The following is an 18,251-nucleotide window of genomic DNA, read 5'->3' on the forward strand; positions in this document are numbered from 1 at the left end:
ACGAGATGGCATGCGGTGTTAGCTTGTGGCGGGACGCATTCCATGCGATGGGGTGATGGCCCTGTAAAGCTGATAAGCTTGAAGATAAACGTGTCAACGTATACCATGTGTCGACACTTACAAGGATGAACGCAAACCCATGCGGGAGGTAGCATACCCATGCGGCGAGTCGATGCCTATGTGGTGAAGGGACTTAGGCGCGGTGGATGCAATGTTCATGGTTGCATACGGAGGGGTGATGCCCATGCGATGAACTTCATTGTCCAACGCACGTGGTACTCGAAACCCATGCGTCAAATGAGGCACCATGCATCGAGCACTTCGTCTGCCATGCATGGAGTTTAGCGGAAGTCCCTTGTTCGTCTCGGTTTGTGCATCATGTAACGTCCTTGGTAGATAGCTAATCACAAGAGTTCCTTCGACACAAGGATGGCAGCTTTCCTCTTTGTAATTTTAATTTTGTTAAAATTAGGGTGCCAATATTTGGTCTATTATAGCTTTTATATAGTTTTATATGCATATAATATATTATTTAACTGTATGTTTTATATGTTGCATAATGTATATCATATAGTTTTAAAATCCTATCTTAGGATAAACATGATCATGCATCTATTGGATTTTATGTCCTAAAACTCATAGTTTGTAAATTGATAAACATATTCTGTTTTGTTTTTTGATAAAATTGTTATTGGAATTGTAATCTTGAATCCAATAAACTAAGGTCCTGAGGCTATTTAATGTAGTTTGAACTTTATGTAGTGACATAAATGTGGATCAAGTTTAAATATATAGCCAAAATGGTCTATAGTATATGAATAAGGTGGGACGCCTTATTCTGGGGACATTATGGATGCGGCCCATTTTGTTGTTAGTACAAACGATGTGATCCTAAACCGTTCATGTGGAGACATGAAAGTGGGGGCATCCTCTCTAAAGAGTCTACATAAGACTGAACCATGAAATAGTCACTTTTTATGTTCCAAACGCCGTTTTATGTATAAAACTGACTATTTCGTTAATTGATGACCTAGGTAACTTAATCTTAATCCTGAGCTAACTATGAACTCCTGTTCACTTGGAATTATCCTTAGATCTGCATAGGTGAAGACAACTTATTATCGTTGGCCCAATAAGCCTCCCATTTCAGGGGTAAGATCAGGTGATAGTTGGGAACATAGGGTGCAAGACGGAATTCACTCCTACCCGTTATAGGGATAGTAGATAGGTTGTTCCCTTTAGTATTGAATCCAGGTCTTGAACAAGGGGTCCCACCCATTCCTTGGCCCGAGAGGGGTTCGGTTTATAGGTTGTACTTTAAACTAATGGTTCATTAGAGGATTAGTGGAATTTAAGGAACAAGATGTAGTCATGGGGGTAAAACGGTTTTTATGACCCAGCCAAGATTATAAACAACCTATGAAGGATTAGCTTACTAATCATAGTTATATCAAATGGACACAAATATATTTATATGAGGGGAGTACAACTATGGGACTATAGTGGAATGACCCGTTAGTTAACGAATGTTGATTAGCTCCATCTAAAAGAGTTTAGACAGCTAATCTCGGATCGTTGGAGCCTATGATCTATAGGTCCATTAGGTTCCCCTACTAGCTCATATAGAATAAACTTATAACAGTATGATAGAATGATTCGAATTGTTCGAATTAGGTGAAGAATGAGAAACCGACAAGGATATAATGGTCGATTTTCAGTTTAAAGATACGACTTTAATGATTAAATGTGATTTAAATATCAAGAATATGAATACTTCATATTCGGAAGCTTGGAAATAATAGAAATGGTCAAAGATGTAAAATGTCAAAGAATTGACTTTTGACTTTGAAAAGTCAAACTTTGACCGGCCTTATATTCAAATGTGATTTGAATTTCGAGAAAATGAATACGGATTCATGCTCGGGAGGTTAAAATTAGTCAACATGGAAAAAATCATAAAAAGTCAAAATGTTGACTTTTCGGTCAAAATTTGACTTTGACAAAATGACCATTTTGCCCTTTGACTAAAGTTAGTGGGAAAATCCAAACTTTTGTTGGATAATTCCACTAACAAGATAGTGGGCTAGGTGTTAGCTTATAGTGGAGACATCAAGTCCACTTAGATAGTGGATTTTGAGGTGTTGGGTTTTTATGAATTTGTTTCATGCACATGTTGCATGGCTTTTTTCTATAAATTTGGGCTTTCAAATTGGATGAAAAAACTTTCTACATTTTGGATAGAAAATTAGTTTCTAAATTGGGCTGAAAAAAAAAACCCAAACCAAAAAGAAAAATCCATCTCCTGTTTCCATCCCTTTCTTTCTCTCGGTTTCTTCATCCATCGGGTCCCACAATCCGGTTCTGAGTCCAGAGAATAGTAGGTTAGCTCTTGTGATTGTCTGGTTCGTGTTCGGGTGGAGATGAAAGCGTTTCGGGAGCTTCAAAGGTAATTTTTTCAAAAAAACCCTAATTAATTGATTTAGGGTTGCATGCTATTTTCCTTTTAATTAGAAGTAATTAGAGTGCAATTAGATCCTTATTCTGCTGTATATGTCTCGTGTTCCATCATGTGGTATCAGAGCATGCTTTAATTACGCTCAATTTCTTTTGGTGGGTAGTTTTTTCTTTTCTATTCAAATGTTGAATGAAATGTGCACTAAAGTGGATTTATTATGATTTTGGCATTATTTTTCTTTAAATTTCTTGTGAAATTTATAATTGCTCACATGTTTATGAGATTAATGTGTGAAAAAGGGTCTGTAATTTTGTTAGAGTCATTAGAGTTGGAATTAGATTGTAATTACTCGGTTTCGGGAGAAAGGACAGCTTCAAAATGAAGGAAATTTTTGTTCCAAAACCATTTCAGCCACCAGACCCGACGACCCGACGACCCGCCTGCCAGCCCGAGATCCGACCTGGTTCGGTGTAGCTCCGCACGCGCCAACTGTCGACGAAACGCTCCGGCCCGTTCTGCGACCTGACCCGATTTCTCCGCCCGCTCTATTCCGACCCGGTTCGAAGCTGTCTTGCGTGTTCGCTCGCCTCCGCGCTTTCCGTTCGACCCGACCCGCCCGCGCTTCCATTGACCATGCCAGCGAGCGTTGACCAGCCGGTCCAGACGGTCTGGACCATTCAGTTTGACCTGGTTGAGCCGGTTTGACCGGTTCAATTCTGTTTTTGGTGTTTTTGGGCCGGTTCGAGTGGTTTCTAAGCGGTTCCAGATGGTTCAAAGTTTTTGAAGCCGGTTCCGGGAAGCTGGTTGCTGATTTCAGTAATAAATTAGTTATTTGTTTTTTTGTAATGCCAAAATCGGTCCACTTTAGTGTTGTTTATCTATTATGCATGTGATGTATAATGTTGTTTGATTATATGTGCATATAGTATGCCATATAGTTTTAAAACCCCACCATAGGAAAAACATGTGACATGCATTTGTTATATGTTATAAGTGTTATAAAATATATACTATGCATGCTTAGTTTTAATATAAGTGTTATATTAAAGCAGGCTTGTTTGAAGGAAACATATGATAGATGAATGCCCTAGGGTTATAATTGTTATAATTTATTTTATAATTGTTATAAAATAATCTAGACTTCTAAAATCTATAATAAAGATAAGATGCATGCTCACTTAGGGTTAACCATCGAGCAATCCCAATTTTCATAGAAAATAGGTCGATATCTTGTAAAACTGAAGTTACAAGAAAACTCACCCGGCAAGATCTTGGCAAAAAGTCAAATAAGATGACTAAGGTTGAAGGTTTTTAAGTTGACGGTTCACGGAACACCTACTACCTAGAGATCGAGCCGGCGTCTGAGTTAGGTTAAACCGGTTTTATGAGCATGTGTGAGCAGTGTAAGGTAATAAAATTTGTTTATCACCTAGACATCGTAAGTTAAAAATCCAGTATAAAAGTTATACTCAGATGAATCATCTAGATTTAGGATATGTTTAAGTTGGCCGAAATGTATCGCTGAGTTTTTTTTACCCTAATCGTCTAGAACACTTCAGATGGAGAGATTCATGCTTGGCTTTGGGCCACCCTGGGAGCAGACTCCATTCGGAGAGTGTTTGCATGAGTCAATACCAAGGTGAATAGGGGAAGTTGTTCATAGTATGTGGGAGAAAGAAGTGTGTTAACACATCCTACGGTCTCTTCCATTAGGTCGCATCGTGAGATTCCTATAATGCGCCTGCATGTGTGCCCTGGAGCGACCTTACCAATCGGAGGGCTGTATTATAGGATTTGGAACTCCGCGAACTCTAGAAATTGATAGGGTCTCTCAGGTCCATTTTTATTCTTGTCTTTCCAACTTCGGGAGCATAATGATTTTGATCTTTGAGGTCTGAAAATAGAGGGTCACACTTATGAGAATTTAAATTCTTGACCAAAGTAGTGATAACTAAGTTACTAGTAAATTCTTGACTAAAGTAGTGATAACTAAGTTACTATAGGAATTAGAGTTATTCTGGTGATAGTATCTAGTCAAGATAGTCTTGGTTCAATGGAGGAATAGTCGATCACCCCTTAGTGAAGGTTATTCTAAACCGTTGAAATATCATTGCAAATATAAATAATGATGGGTACATTATTTTTTGCTAAACTTGATTGGATTTAAAAGATTAATGTTTTTCACTAAAAGGGATATGTTTTTCTTTTCAACATGACTAGCTCTTTAGTTCAACTGTTAGCTTCTGAAAAACTTAACGGCGACAACTACTCAACATGGAAAACAAATCTGAATTCAACACTAGTAATAGATGACCTGAGATTTGTCTTAACTGAGGAATGTCCTCATGCCCCTACCTCAAACGAAGCACAAGGTAAATATGATTTACTAGTTGCTGAAACATGTTTAGTGGAGTATGATACCTCAACCTGGATATTGGATTCAGAAGCCACTAATCATATTTGCTTCTCATTTTAGGAAACTAGTTCCTAGAAAAAGCTTGAAGAAGGCGAGATCACCCTCAAGGTTGGAACATGAGAGGTTGTCTCAGCCGAAGCAGTGGGAGACTTGAAGTTGTTTTTCAATGATAGATATATCATACTTAAAAATGTTTTGTATGCTCCTAAAATGAGACGGAATTTAATATCTATCACATGTATATTGGAACAAATGTATAAAATATCTTTTAAAATTATTGAAGCGTTCATTTTCAGAAAAGGTATTCAAATTTGTTCTGCTATACTTGAAAACAACTTATATAAGTTAAGACCAACTAAAGCAAAATTTATCTTAAATACTGAGATGTTTAGAATAGCTGAAACTCAGAATAAAAGACAAAAAGTTTCTTCTAATGCCTACCTATGACACCTAAGACTTGGCCATATAAATCTCAAAAGAATTGAGAGATTGTTAAGAATAGACTCCTAAATCAGTTAGAAGACAATTCTTTACCTCCATGTGAGTCTTGTCTTGAGGGAAAAATGACTAAGAGATGTTTTACTGGAAAGGTCTCAGAGCTATAATACCCTTAGAGCTCATACATTCGGACCTCTATGGACTGATGAATGTCAAAGCTCGAGGTGGGTATGAATATTTCATCAGTTTTATTGATGATTATTCAAGGTATGGTCATATTTACCTAATGCATCATAAGTCTGGTTCTTTTGAAAAGTTCAAAGAATATAAGGCTGAGGTTGAGACCCAGTTAGGTAAAAAAATTAAGACACTACGATCAGATCGAGGTGGCGAGTACATGGACTTAAGATTCTAGGACTATATGATAGAAGACGGAATCAAGTCACAACTCTTTGCACCTAATATGCCTCAGCAGAACGGTGTATCTGAAAGAAGAAACATAACCTTGTTGGACATGGTTCGCTCAATGATGAGCTTTGCTAAGTTACCTGATTCCTTTTGGGGACATGCATTAGAAACTGCTGTCTATATTTTGAATAACGTTCCCTCTAAAAGTGTTTCAGAAACACCTTACGAGCTATGGAAAGGGTGTAAAGGCAGTTTACGTCACTTTAGGATTTGGGGATGTCCGACACACGTGTTGGTGCAAAATCCTAAAAAAATGGAACGTCGTTCAAAACTATGCCTATTTGTAGGTTATCCAAAAGAAACAAAAGGTGGTCTATTTTGACGAGCCTTGTGTTTGTATCAATAAATGCCACATTCTTAGAGGAAGACCACATAAGAAGTCATCAACCTCATAGTAGACTAGTATTGAATGAAATTTCCAAAGACGCTACAGATAAAACTAGTTAGTCTACTAAAGTAGTAGATAAAACTAGTACATCTGGTCAGTCACATCCTTCTCAAGAGTTGAGAATGCCTCGACGTATGGGAGGGTTATTTATCAGCCTGACCGTTACTTGTGTTTAACAGAAACACAAGTTGTCATACCTGATGACGGCATAGAAGATCCATTGACCTATAAACAGGCGATAAAAGATGTGGATTGTGATCAGTGGGTCAAAGCGATGAACCTCGAAATGGAGTCTATGTACTTCAATTCTGTCTGGAAACTTGTAGATCAACCAAATGATGTAAAACCAATTGGTTGTAAGTGGATCTACAAGAGAAAATGAGACCAAGCAGGTAAAGTACATAATTTTAAGGCTGAACCATGAAGTACAGACTTGTGGTAAAGGGTTATACCCAAAGAGAGGGAGTAGACTATGAAGAAACTTTCTCTCCCATTGCCATGCTTAAGTCGATTAGAATACTCTTATCCATTGCCACCTTTTATGACTATAAAATTTGGCAGATGGATGTCAAGATAACCTTTTTAAACGGCGATCTTGAGGAGAGTATCTATATGGCTCAACCAGAGGGGTTTATTACACAGGGTCAAGAACAAAAGGTTTGTAAGCTTCAAAAATCTATTTATGGGTTGAAACAAGCTTCTAGATCTTGGAACATAGGATTTAATACTGTGATCAAATCTTATGGCTTTGAACAGAATGTTGACGAGCCTTGTGTTTACAAGAAGATCGTCAATTCTACTATAACGTTCTTAGTTTTATATGTTGATGATATTCTACTCATTGGGAATGATGTAGGTTACCTAACTGACATCAAGAAATGGCTAGCAATGCAGTTCCAAATGAAAGATTTGAGAAATACACAGTATGTTCTCGGGATTCAGATTATTCAGAACCGCAAGAACATAACACTAGCCATGTCTCAAGCAACTTATATACACAAAATGTTGTCTAGGTATAAGATGCAGAATTCTAAAAGAGGTCTGTTACCTTACAAATATGGAATTGAGTCAAAGGATCAATGTCATAAGACACCTCAAGAGGTTGAGGATATGAGACACATTCCCTATACTTCCGCAATAGGGAGCCTGATGTATGCAATGTTATGTACTAGACCTGACATATGTTACACAGTAGGGATAGTCAATAGGTATCAGTCCAATCCTGGATATGATCATTGGACTGCCGTTAAGAATATCCTCAAGTATCTTAGGAGAACGAGGAACTACATGCTCGTGTATGGTACTAAGGATTTGATCCTTACTGAATACGATAAAGATGCAAGAAAATCTACATTGGGATCAGTGTTCATTCTGAATGGAGGAGCAGTAGTGTGGAGAAGTGTGAAGCAAAATTGTATTATAGACTCCAATATAGAAGTTGAATACGTAGCTGCATGTGAAGCAGTATGGTTGAGAAAATTCTTGACGGATTTGGAAGTCGTTCCAAATATGCATCTGCTTATCACTCTATATTGTGATAATATTGGTGCAGTTGCAAATTCAAGAGAACCAAGAAGCCATAAGCGTGGCAAGCATATTGAGCGTGAATACCATTTGATCTGGGAGATTGTACATCGTGGAGACATTGTAGTGACCCAGATATCTTCTGAGCAAAACATTGCTGATCATTTTACAAAGATCCTCACAGCTAAAGTGTTTGAAGGTCACCTACAGAGTCTAGGTCTACGAAGTTTGTAAACTAGGACAGGTGGGAGAACTTTTGGGTATATGCCTAGTTTATTGTATTCATATGTTTATTGTACTCATATGTTTCTCACTTAAATTCAACATTGTGATACTCCGCTAGGAGTTTTTGTCCAAGTGGGAGTTTGTTGGATTTTATGTCCTCAAACTTGTAGTTTGTAAATTGATAAACATAATCTGTTTTATTTTTCGATAAAATTTTTATTGAAATTGTAATCTTGAATCCAATAAACTAAGGTCTTGAGGCTATTTAATGTAGTTTGAACTTTATGTAGTGACATAAATGTGGATCAAGTTCAAATATATAGCCAAAATGGTCTATAGTATACGAATAAGGTGCCCCTTATTCTGGAGATACTATGGATGTGGCCCATTTTGTAGTTAGTACAAACGATGTGATCCTAAATGATTCATGTGGAGACATGAAAGTGGGGGCATCCTATCTAAAGAATTTACATAAGACTGAACCATGAAATGGTCACTTTTTACGTGCTAAACGCCGTTTTATGTATAAATCTGACTATTTCGTTAATTGATGATCTAGGTAACTTAATCTTAATCCTGAGCTAACTATGAACTCCTGTTCATTCGAAATTATCCTTAGATCTAAATAGGTGAGGGCAGCTCATCATCGCTGGTCTAATAAGCCTCCCATTTCAAGGGTAAGATCAGGTGGATAACTGGAAACATAGGGTGCAAGATTAAATTCCCTCCTACCCATTATAGGGATAGTAGATAGGTTGTTCCCTTTAGTACTGAATCTAGGTCTTGAACAAGGGGCCCCATCCTCTCCTTGGCCCGAGAGGGGTTTGGTTTATAGGTTGGATTTTAAACCAATTGTTCATTAGAGGATCGGTGGAACTTAAGGAACAAGATGTAGTCTTAGGGGTAAAACGATTTTTATGACCCAGCCGAGATTGCGAACAATCTGTGAAGGATTAGCTTACTAATCATGGTTATATCAAATGGACAAAAAATATATCTATAGTGAGGGGAGTGCAACTACGAGACTATAGTGGAATGACCCGTTAGTTAACGAATGTTGATTAGCTCCGTCTCAAAGAGTTTTAGCCAGCTAATCTCGGATCGTTGGAGCCCATGATCTATAGGTCCATTAGGTTCCTCTACTAGCTCATATGAAATAAACTTAGAACAGTATGATAATTCGAATTGTTCGAATTAGGCAATTCAAATTAGGTGAAGAGAGAGAAACCAACAAGTATATGTGATATAGTGGTCGGTTCTTCAGTTTAGAGATATAGCTTTAAGATTTAAATGTGATTTAAATATCAAGAATATGAATACGTTCATATTCGGAAGCTCGGAAATAATGGAAATGGTCAAAGATGTAAATAGTCAAAGAGTTGACTTTTGATTTTGAAAAGTCAAACTTTGACCGACCTTATATTCAAATGTGATTTGAATTTTGAGAAAATGAATGCGGATTCATGCTCGGGAGGTCAAAATTAGTCAACACGGGAAAAATCATAAAAAGTCAAAATGTTGACTTTTTGGTCAAAGTTTGACTTTGACAAAATGACTATTTTGCCCTTTGAGTATAGTTAGTGGGAAAATCCAAACTTTTGTTGGATAATTCCACTAACAAAATAGTGGGCTAGGTGTTGGCTTATAGTGGAGACATTAAGCCCACTTAGATAGTGGATTCTAGGTGTTGGGTCTTTATAAATTGATTTCATGCAATTTTTGCATGGAATTTTTCTATAAATTGGGCTTTCATTTTGAATGAAAAAACTTTTGCCATTTTTGCCAAAATAGTTTTTAAAATTTGGATTGAAAAAAAACTCTTTTCTTTGAGTGAAGTTAAAAAAAAAAAAAAAAAAAAAAAAAAAAAAAAAAAAAACCCAGACCAAAAGAAAATCCATTTCTTTTTCCATCTCTTTCTCTCTCTCGGTTTTCTTCATCCATCGAGTCCCACAACCCGGTTCTGAGTCCAGAGGATAGTAGGTCAACTCTAGTGGTGGTCCGGAAGAGTTCGGGTCGAGATTCAACAAGGAAAAACATTTCGGGAGCTGAAAAAGTAACTATTAATTTACTGTTTTTTCCTTCAATTGCATGTTTTTTTCCTTTAAATTAAAAGCAATTAGAGTGTAATCTTTTCCGTTGTGTATGTCTCGTGTTCCATCACCTCCGATTTTTCCTATGCGATGACCAACTTTTCAACATATAATCCACTTGTACCTCTTACCTTGGCATCAACACTCTCCTCAACTTTTGCCACTTCTTCAAAGAGATATTTTCTAAGTTTAAATCTGATAATCCTCTACTCAAAGACCTTTTTACCCAATTCTTGTAACTTTGCGTTTAACTTTTTACAATGCGTTCATTTAAAGCAATTCAAAGCTTACGATGCATTATTAGATTAATGCATTGAACCTGGCTACACTCTTCGCTTTGGCTTGCCCCCACAGGTGTTCATGCGATCATCCACTTCGGTTGCATGCCATATTCAACTCAACTCTTGTCTTCACTTATTTGGGTTGCGCTAGATAGAGGAGTTATTATTATGCGTTGATTCTGGTCACCTACTTTCGTTTTGGCTTACATGCACGGGTTCCATGCGAAGTATCCAACTATGGGTAAATTCCTTGCACAACTTTAACTCTTATCAGCTTGGGTCTCCCTCTTACGCTGATAGTGGAGTTCTCCCTCTCTCTGTTTTTTTTTAAGGAAATAAACATCGCAATGTGTAGATTGGACGCATTTTCCCGGACCACTGCCTCCCCCAAACTTAGAGAGTAGTAGGGATCCTTGCCAAAAAGCTAAAAACAAACTCATCAAGAATGCGGTAGAAGATATTTAAGCAGAGGTTTACACCTAATAAACTAAAGTAGGGTGAGCTGTGCAACGTTTAGTTAGTGGATGTAGTGAGTTATAAGTATCATGGATGCTTGTTTATCAACGCATAAGAAAGCAAGCGGGCAAAGAAGAATTTCAGAAGGATAACACATAAAAGATAACAAGAAAGGACTTATTGAGCAGAATATCAATTTCGTCAATATTTAGAATTCATGCGGGGGAAATAGCCATGCATTGAATGATGGAGAAGAATCCATCGCACTGAGTGGAATTATTAACGCACCTACAAAGAGCTAATGCACATTCATCCAAGAAAGCAGCCGCAAATCCAAAATGGAAATAATCAAATAAATAAACTAAAGTTAACTATGAAAGCAAAATAAAGATAGAGTAGAAGACGTCCCTGGAGAAATTGGAGTGAAGCCATCGCAAGGAGTCTTCCATGTAGGATGTTGGCTGACATGCGCCTAAGATTGCTTCCAGCTCATGCGATAGATAGCCTTTCTATCTCAGGGTCAACATTGACTTTCGGTGCATCGCCTTCACTCAAATATTTTTTGCAACTTGGTCGCACAAGCTATAATACGCCAAGACTAAAAGGGGTGCCTACAAAAACACAAAACTTAACAAACTATTAGCTGCCAAGTCCCCGACAACGGCGTAAAAAACTTGTTGCATTGAAAATGAGGAATGAATATGCGTGGATCTTATGATATGCGTTGATCTCCATGCACCGATGGTCATGCGTTGGCCTAAGAAATATGCAAGATGCGTTTAAGAATATATGCGATGACCATGCGTACTTGCCACAAGTTTTCTTGGTCTCTCACCAAGTATAACGAGAACACAAGTTTCTCGGGGTGATCCGAGGTCGAACTCATGGACTTGTAACTAAATGTTATTTTTGAAGTAATGCGTTTGAGGCGATGGATAAAAGTAAAAAGATAAAAGTTGAAGGATTATGCACTACTCCTACTCCTACTCCTAACTAAACAGATTGAGTAATGGAAGTTTAACTAAGAGAATTGGTAGAGATGCAACAGTCCTCAACGCATAATAATGTTCATCATGTTAGGTCGCCTGAGTAATCCCAGCTCACCACATTAACGCATCGTGCACCTCTCAGTGGCTGGCTGCATGCTTATATCTCTACAATGCATGGTTGCGTCGAGCAAAAAATCGTACCTATCTCTAGGAACAATACATACTTCGCTTTAGTATGTCATTACTCACCCTCTCAGGTTGTTAGTTGTGGCTAATCAGCTCATAGACAAGCACTGCAACAGCCCATAGACAAGCGTTGCGACAACTTCACACCAAGAGAAGAGGATTAACTCACTATACTCACACAACGCACACCTCTCAGTGGGTTGCTACGTGCGTCCTATCTCTAGGCTACACGATTGAGTATTCGATTGCCTTTAATAACTAAACGATGAAGGTAAATGATGACATAGATAAAGAAGATGAAGAAGATGATGCTGAAGGAATTAAAATATGCATTGATTACAAAATCTCTTAATATCTTAAGTTAAAATGTAATACAATACAGGGGCAAGAGGAGAAATGGAAGATGCGATGAAAACAATCTCTTGCTTTTCATCCGAAATGCATCAAGGTTGTTGGTAGCGCCATGGATGGATGGTGGAGATGTCTCTCTCGAGCTCTATCTGTGGTGAAAGCTCCAGTCATCACTCGGAATGGTTTGTGGAGGTGAAGAATCCTCAAAGAAAATCTCGCTCATGCTCTTATCTGTGATCGAAAGCATCTGCTTTAAGGCAGAAGCTCGGATGCTTTGAAGTAAAGGTTCAAGGTGCTATTTATAGAGCTCAAACACTGACAACCTTCATGATTGCGTTCTGCCCCACTGCCACCTTTTGTCGCAGTATAGGCAATGTCAACATCACCTTATCTTATTGATACTCCCAAGGTATGCGTTCGTGCTTGCTTCTCTTAAGGTGCCAACGCATTCCATCTACCTTGCGAGTAGACTTCTATCGATTTCTGGACGCAACATCCCATGAGGCAAACTTAATCAACTCATGCGTTCAACCTTGCGGCGGTCTGGGACCGACCTATGCAATCAACTCTTGTAATATCTGTAAAAATGAACACTTTGACCCGAAATAACACATGGTATAGGGTTAGTGAAGATTTTTTGTGTTGTTTGACGCAAGCTCACTTTTCACATGAATTCCTAGTATTATCAACGCATATACTTGCTTATTGGCTCTCATAATTCTAAGTAAAAGGCTACAAAAGCTTGCATTTCTACGAGCTATCACCATCCTTACCCAACATCGAGCAAACGATGATAAAAGTTTACGCTTCTTGGAGGCAGTCATGTATCAAATTTATCAGCTTTCATTTTATTTTCTTTATTTCTTCTTTTTTTTTTCAATTATTTTTTACCCAAAAAAAAAAAAAAAACAAAAACATATAAAAGAAATAACTGAAAGAATGTTGATAATTCTCTTTCTCTTTACATGAAATATTTTTTTGGCTCTTCGTCAAGTAACTTTCTCCAAATTCATGCTCGTATCTAAATCCATGGGAGTTTTTCTATTCATCTAGCTCCTTCTATTTAACTTTGCAATGCATTGAGGACAATGCATATTTTTAAAGTTGAGGGTAGGTGCGAAGCATTTTTTTTTTTTTTTTTTTTGATTTTATGCATAACATTTATGGTATATGGTTCATTTTCTTTTAGGGATTGCTGAATTCTTGGTATACTTGATATAAATGAGATGCAACTGTTGAATTCTTTTTTATAATTGAATTAATTCTTTTATACATGTGATCTCTGGTTAGCCTTGAGCATCTGAGCTTGGCTTTTTATGATCTGAACTTTCCAATTGCTGCTGGGAAATGGAATAAGAATCTCTATGCTGAAGAAATATATGGATGTTTATGCATGATCTGTTCGCTTTGTTTTTCGTTTCCTTTTGATGATAAGTCGATGATGCACTCACTGAGTTTTATTCTTTCAACAAAGGAAATTCTCTCATGATTTTGAGCTCTTTCTAAAATCTTTTCATGAAAACCCATGCATAATGAACCTAGGTCGAAATTTTCTTTTTATTATAAATCTTAAAGAGCCTTAGAATTGGGTTATGCCTCTTGAATTTTCGTCATCGCCTCGAAAGGTCCACTTTAAGTGCCTGAGAGAAAAATTAGACAATTAGGAAAAAAAAGTGGCCTAGTGTGTTATTGAAAAAAATAAAAGGAGGCAAAAGTTATCTTGACTGCTAAAAAAAAAATAGTGGCGTGTATGCATAGATAGAGCAGAAAAGAGCTACCTTTTCCATGTCTAGTTAGGGCCCGCGAGAATAGAATGGTTAGGTTCCTGGCGGACGAGTGTGAAAGCTAGCCCTCTAGGTAAAATCAATACCTTCTAAGTTTTGTGTGTGTGAGTTTTAGGCACTCTTGGTTAAGTATTGCTCTTTGATTGGCAATGATAGTAGGATATGGCTTTTCTGGGCATTCTTTGATTCATGAAAAAAAAAGTTTTCAAGGCCTTAGTGTTCACTTTTACATGATTTTGATTGCAAAAGTATCTTTTACAATGAGCCTCAAATGAGTGTTTGAATTCGGTTTATTATGTGATTAATTGTGTAGCTCAAAAGGTTGTTAAGACTTGAGTTAGGGACCGTTAAATAGAGTGAAAAGTACCTTATTGATTGCATGATTGTATATTATGACCCTGCTCGAGACGATCAAGAGCTAAGTTGGGGGTGTTTGTTAGCTCTCATAAAGAGCTAATAATATGTCCTTAATCCTACTATTATTGAGTAATTCTTATGCCTAAATTGTCTCGTTTGGAGGTAAATTGATCTCGAAGAGCAAATGAATCATTTGAATGAAACCGAGCCCAAAAGATGCAAGAATGGGAGTTGGATGCACCATGTTGAAAGAAGACATCAACATTACCAAGCTACCCTTGAGGGTAGCGTTGCAACCCTCCCTCGACCCTTGAGTGACGCTGAGAGGTAGTAAGCATCAATTTTGGGACAAACAACCAGCGTCCCAATGCCATGCCAACGCTCTAGCTCAACACTATTGGACAAAAGCATGTGAATAGGAAGCGTTGCAATGCTGAATAGAGCATTGCAACGCTACGAACTCCAACGAACAAGTAGCTTTTGTGCACGTGCAACACATCATCGCATCATCGTTGTTCTACTCCTTCGACGCTTGAGGTCTATTTTGACAAAGGCGTCACAAATGATTGTTTTACAAATAAAGGATCTTGGTTCCAGCTAAAGGGTATGAAGAAAATATTTTAGGAGTTTCCACCTAGGTTTCATCATTCTTTCTTCTCATTCTTTCAATCTCTTTCATATATGCCTTTCAAATTCTCAATATTTGTCGATTTGAGGAAGATGCAAAGTTAGGTAATTTTCTTCTTGGGTTTAGTTGTTTGTTCAATTTCTTGAAGATTTCTAATTAATAATGTTGAATTCTATGAACTTTTAGGTTTGATTTGGATTATTTTTAATGGAATTTGATATAAATGGTCTGACAAATCGCTTTTATAGATTCTTGTTTGCAAAATCTTCATGGCACTATACATAATTGTTCATTATGTTGCACGAATTAGGATTGCATGTGTCGACTAAGACTATTCTGATCTCATGCATGTTCGCTCTAATTTAATCTTGCCAAATGTACCATGCTATGAATATAGGCTTTATAATTTTATAGTATGTCACAACGCATGAACCCTAGTTGTAATGCGAATTAGTTTTTTCTTGGATTTCGCTGAGAAAGAAAAGTTAAAATTAATTTAGATTCAATTTGATTAATCTCGAATTTGGTTAATTGGGCTATTAGTATCACTAATAGGTGTTGGAGTTCATGGATTCGACGTTATTTATTAGCATCTAATGATTGAAATTGGACATACAAACTATTCACAAGACCCCCTTTTATTGATTCACTTCAACCCAATTGTGTGTTTAATCTCGTTCAAACTTCGATTCTTTGCATGTTTATTTTTAATCAGTTCTTTACAAACCAAACCAAAACCCCATGTTATATGGAATTCTTTAATCAACCTTGCTAGTTCATTGTTCCCTGTGGATTCGACCTTGTTCTTACTACTTTTACTGTGATTTTGGTACGTATAAATTTTAGGTTCAATGAACATATTTCTTTTGTTTAGTTAGAGATCGTATGCGACAATGTATCTATTAAACCTAGCTGCGAACACATGTATAAAATAATAAACAACAACTTTGGACCAAAAAATGGCATCCTAAGCAATTAATGAAATTAATATAATTCTTATATTAATTTAATTAATTAAAAAAGCAATTAAATTACAAAATAATTCAAAATTACAAAACCTGCCTATAAACTGCCACAATTGAGCTTGAACACACGATTTGCAACCGCTTGGGTGTGCGCGATCCACTTGGAGTGTAACATCATTACGTTGGTTGCAATTGTGCCTTAGCGTAACTTTACATTGTCGGGAGAATAATTATGCTAGGCTAAATGTCGTTGCTATTGGGAATGTTCTAGAACTTGCAGTTCGTGTTAAACATTCTATTTATCAATAATAATGACTTGTTGAGTTTGCATCTTATTATGAAAATCCAATAAACGTATCCTTGGCTATAGTCTGAATATTGTAACTTTATGTAGTGACATAAACAGGATCAAGTTGACAGTATATAGCCTAAATGGTCTAACAAGTATATGAATGAAATTGGGTATCTCATCCTGGTAACACTATTGGATGCGGCCCACTCTGCAGTTGTTACAAGAAGTTGTAAGGTGCTACAAATGATGTGATCTACAAATTGTTCATGTTGAGACATGTGAGTGAAGGCATCCTATGCAATAAGTTTGCATATAGACTGGACCATGAAAATAGTCACTTTTCTTTATAACAATTATTTACTGTTAAAACTAACTATTTCATTTATCATATAACCTAGGTTAACTCGATCTTAATCCTGAGCTAGCTATGAACTCCTATTTGTTCGGGATTATCCTTTGATCTGCAAACGGTGAGAGTAGTCCAATAGCACTACTCAATAAGCTTACCATTTTGGGTATAAGATCGGATGAATAGTTGGGGATATAGCCTTGCAAGATGGATTTCCCTCCTACCCTATTTAGGGTTAGCATATAGATTGTTCTTTTAAGTACTGATTCCAGGTCTTAAACAAACGGGATCCCGCCTTTTCATGATAGAGAAAGGACTTGAATCATAGAGATTATAAAATTGTTCATTAGAGGGACAGCTGTGATTACATACAACTTGTGAATGATCGACTTATTGATTATGGTTATTAAGTGGACATAATATATCTACATTGAGGGGAGTTCAACTATGGGCTATATTGGAGTGTCCCATTAGTTAACAAATGGGGGTTAGATCAAACTAATAAGTTTAGCTGATTAATCTTGAATCGTTGGAGCCCATGATCTGTAGGTCCGCGAAGTCCCCCTACTAGCTCGTAAATTGTTAAGCTTTAGAGTAGCTTGAGAAATTAATTTGAAATGTTCAAATTAAACGGAATAGGAGAATATATATTTAAATATGATTTAAAAATATGAAGATAATTGTTGTGCAAAAATTAATTTATGAAATTAATTTTAGAAAATCATTTTCAGTTTTATAAATCAAAATGGTTTTGAAATCAAAATTTGATTTTAAAATAAAATTGGAAAATCGGTTTTGCATGTTCAAAATGGAAAATGTTGATTTTCCAATATCATATTCTTCATGTTCACACAAAGTCCATTTCTTTCTCTTCATTAATACTTCAAACATGAGCTGCAAGCCATGCAACTCTCTTCTTTTCATGTTCATCTGCAATAAATAAAGAAGTTTGTAGTGATTTGAAGGAGGCTAACACAAAATTTTGAGAGAAAATTTTAGTGAGAAGAAAGAGTTCTTCAAAAGTGAGCTACTGTGAGTTATTCACTGTTCTTCATTGTTTCAAGCTGTTCTTGAGTCCCACAACTCGGTCTAAAGCTCCAAGAAGATAGTGGAGAAGATCTTGAGCTGGTTCATGGTGATCTTTGGTAAAGATTGTTGCTGTACAATCAAGTTCTTGAAAGGTATTATCTTAAAACCCTTCTTTTAGAAGAGCATGCTTTAGTTTCTGCTAAAATTAGTGAATTTGAATGCTTATGGATCCTTGATACTTCTGCTGCATGTTATCTAACTCTAACAGTTGCAGCATAAAGTTATGCCCATTGCAGCGTAACGATGATACCTATTTCGTGTAACGGCGTAAAGTTTGCGCTGCCTGTTACGCTCTAACATAAAAGAAAAAACCTGCTTCGATCTTCAGCCCGATCTTGCTCCAAATGCAACAGTTGTACATCGAGCGACACAGACTTACAAACTTGATAGCAAAAAATAAATGACCAAAACAGCAGGCCCTTACAACTTTAAACTCTTTAAAGGAGTAAATCTAATGCCAATTTTTGTAAACATCCAAGTGCAAACCATAGATTCACAATGTCTAATAAACACCCACCAA

Source organism: Benincasa hispida, chromosome 3 (assembly GCF_027475165.1).
Source record: "Benincasa hispida cultivar pf3 chromosome 3, pf3_genome.v1.1, whole genome shotgun sequence".
Taxonomy (NCBI): Eukaryota; Viridiplantae; Streptophyta; class Magnoliopsida; order Cucurbitales; family Cucurbitaceae; genus Benincasa; species Benincasa hispida.